At 43.8% G+C, this 2,914-nt stretch overlaps 1 protein-coding gene across 1 annotated transcript in view; it reads right to left on the reverse strand.

Moving 5' to 3' along the window:
• MLIP (muscular LMNA interacting protein) overlaps window positions 1-2,914 on the reverse strand; it is a 303,596-nt gene that overhangs the window by 210,487 nt on the left and 90,195 nt on the right. The gene's annotated exons all lie outside the window — the stretch shown is intronic.

Genomic DNA, 2,914 nt, shown 5'->3' on the forward strand with positions numbered 1-2,914 from the left:
CCCAGCTCCCAAGGGCAGAGGGGGCCTCCAATTTTGTGTTTGCCCAGGGCCCTAGTACACATTAATCCACCTCTGGGTGTGGGACTGGATGCAGAGTAGTGGGGGTTGGTGTGGGGCTGGACACTGAGCAGCAGGGGTTGGTGCAGGGCTGGACACGGAGCAGCGTGGGGAGGACACAGGACCAGATGCAGAGCGAGGGGCAATGTGGGACACTGGCTGGCAGTGGTGGCCACTGCATGCAAACTTCCCCAGCCCCCGCATCCGCATTCCTGGGAGGCAGCAGTGGCATGGGGTGGTGGGTGCCAGTGCTCTGTCTCTGCCCACCCCCTTCAGTCCCCATCATTCTTGATGGGGAATTGGCTAGTTTATCATATACATCATCTGCACTTGATGCAACTACCCCCACACAACCAGCCACAGTTCCTTTGAGAATTACTTTGGAAAATAAATGGTAAAACTGTACTAGCATAAGCTATCCCAGTTTAGTTGTCATCTACCATGTTCATCTTGCCATTTTGTAAAGACAAAGAAGTTATTGCCTGTTCAATTCCAACTCTCACCACACTAGACTAATAGCCACCTATTACAAGCAACTTCCCCTAGGTAACTGCTCATTCACTAACCTAGTGTGGGGAGCTTTAAACTACATTCACCGGGGGATGTGTAGACAAAGACCTGGATAGACAAAGCCTTGGCTAGGATGTTCTAGTTGGGGATGGTCCTGCTTTGAGTAAGGGATTAGACTAGATGACTTTCTGAGGTCCCTTCCAGCCCTAATTTTCTATGAATCTGTGATTCTATGATCTCTCCATTCCTGATCCCAATGTAAATTTACATCAGTATACAAAACCAATATAACTTATACCACTGTATATGATGATCTCTGTAGGGCCAGAAATTCACCAGTGAGGATTTAGGGAAAACCAAAATAAGGATTTTTACATTTGGTACCATATTTTTTTTACAAGAAAAGAAAGAAAACATGAGATGCCAGATTGAGTGATCTTTAGCCTTTGATTTCCTATTTTCATTAATATTAAATAAGCAACAGTTATAAGCACGGTTATTATTATACCCATGTAAAAAATTGTTTTGTTTAGTTTGTTTTAATTACTTAAGTTATGAGCATTAAAAAAAAACAGATAAGGTCAAATTTGAAATTTTGTAATATTTTCAAAATGTTCAGTGAACCAGAAAGTTCAAAATCTGTCTTTTTCTTGAATAGCAATTTATTTTCATTTTATTAAACTTATAAATCTTTAATAAAATGGAAGAAAAATGCAACATGAAGTGTTATATAGAATGTGCAAATTAAAAATATTCATAAAAATATTTAAACAAAACTTTTACATTTGTAAAGGTTTTTTTATGAACACAATTCAAAATAGCAACTAAATGAACATGCATTCACAAACTGTCTATATGCAGCTTAATTTTTGGTGAAAGTATCAGCCAAAAAAAAATTCCCAGCTCTAGTCATAATTGTTAATAACCTATCACAGGGGTAAGCAATTATTTTGCCTGGTGGGCCACTTAATGAATTTTGGTGAACTGTTGAGGGCTGCAAAGATAGCCCCACCTCCTGACAGTTGTCCCACCCCATGGTTGCTATCTTGTGACCAGAAGTCCTTCCCCTAACCTCTGACCTTTGCCACCAGAAGTCCCTCCCCTTGCCCCTGGAAATATGCCTGGAGGGCAGGGGGTAGGGGTTGCCATCTTGGAACCAGAAAAAAACAAAATCTTATACTGAAAATCAAACATCTACTATAACATATTTTAATTAATGTTTTTGAATATTTTTGACCTGGTTAGTGGGTGTTTGCATAGTGTATATAGAGGCAATTGCATAATAGCTCTAAATAAAGTCTTACTCTTGTATATTCTGTGTGGAGGAGAGGGTGGTTGGGGGGTGGGTGTGTGTATGTGGTGGGGAATGGGGGTGTAGGGTATGTGTGTGGGGGTGTGGCTGTGGAGTTGTGGGTATGTGGGTGGCGTTTATGGGGAGGTGGCTGCATGCAGGGTATGTGGGATGTGGGCAATGGTGTGAGTGGGGAGGTTCATGGGGGTGCTTGTGTATGGGGGGCATGGGGGAGTTTGTGATGTGGGGTTTGTGGGGTGTGCAGCTTATAAATTGTGGGATATCAAAAAAACTATAACTTAAGCATTTTAATATGAAATGTGAACTATGAGTTGTTAAGTCTAACTTCAAAAGTTCTGCCTTCCTTTTCTCATGTCCTTGTGACAAAATATTTTGTAGTATTCATGGAATTGGTGGAAACTGACAGGGCTGCACCATGACTGCTTCTGCTATAACCTCAAACTTGAGACCTCTGAGCTGTCAACTATCACCTTAGCACCCATGCCACCCCAGCCCCCAAAAGCTCTACAAAATAGTGCAAATCATTTTATACATAAGTGATTTTGAGAAGCGTCTTTTCCCCACCCTTCACTTGCAAAATATAATGTTTTAAGAAAAAAATAATGAAAGATAAGTGATTCAAACACTAGGAAGTACAGGGGCAGATCAGAAGCGGGTGCAGTGGTGCAGCCACACCCCCACCCCTACCCTTTCTGACCATGCTGCCAGAGCAGCAGGACTTAAATCTTGCAGGAGGTAAGCATCCTCCCCATCCTTTCCCTTCCATGTTCAACGGCATGTCTCTTCACCTCTCCATCTCCCTCCCCTCCCATTCCCCCCTCACCTGCCTGGGGCTGGGACAGCATGGTGAAGGGGAGCTTCTACCTGCTATAGCTGGGCTACATTGGGGCTGCACCCAGCCCAGGACAGCAACAACAGTAGCTACAGGCAGGCACATTTCCCCTCCCCATGTTCTACTCCAGGTGTTCCCTGCCAGCCCAGGAGCAGTCATGTGGGGGTGAGACACGCTCCCTGGCCATTGCCACTGCTGCAGGG

This window comes from Gavialis gangeticus, unplaced genomic scaffold, assembly GCF_001723915.1.
Source record: "Gavialis gangeticus isolate Ggan-Ray unplaced genomic scaffold, GavGan_comp1, whole genome shotgun sequence".
Classification (NCBI taxonomy): domain Eukaryota; kingdom Metazoa; phylum Chordata; order Crocodylia; family Gavialidae; genus Gavialis; species Gavialis gangeticus.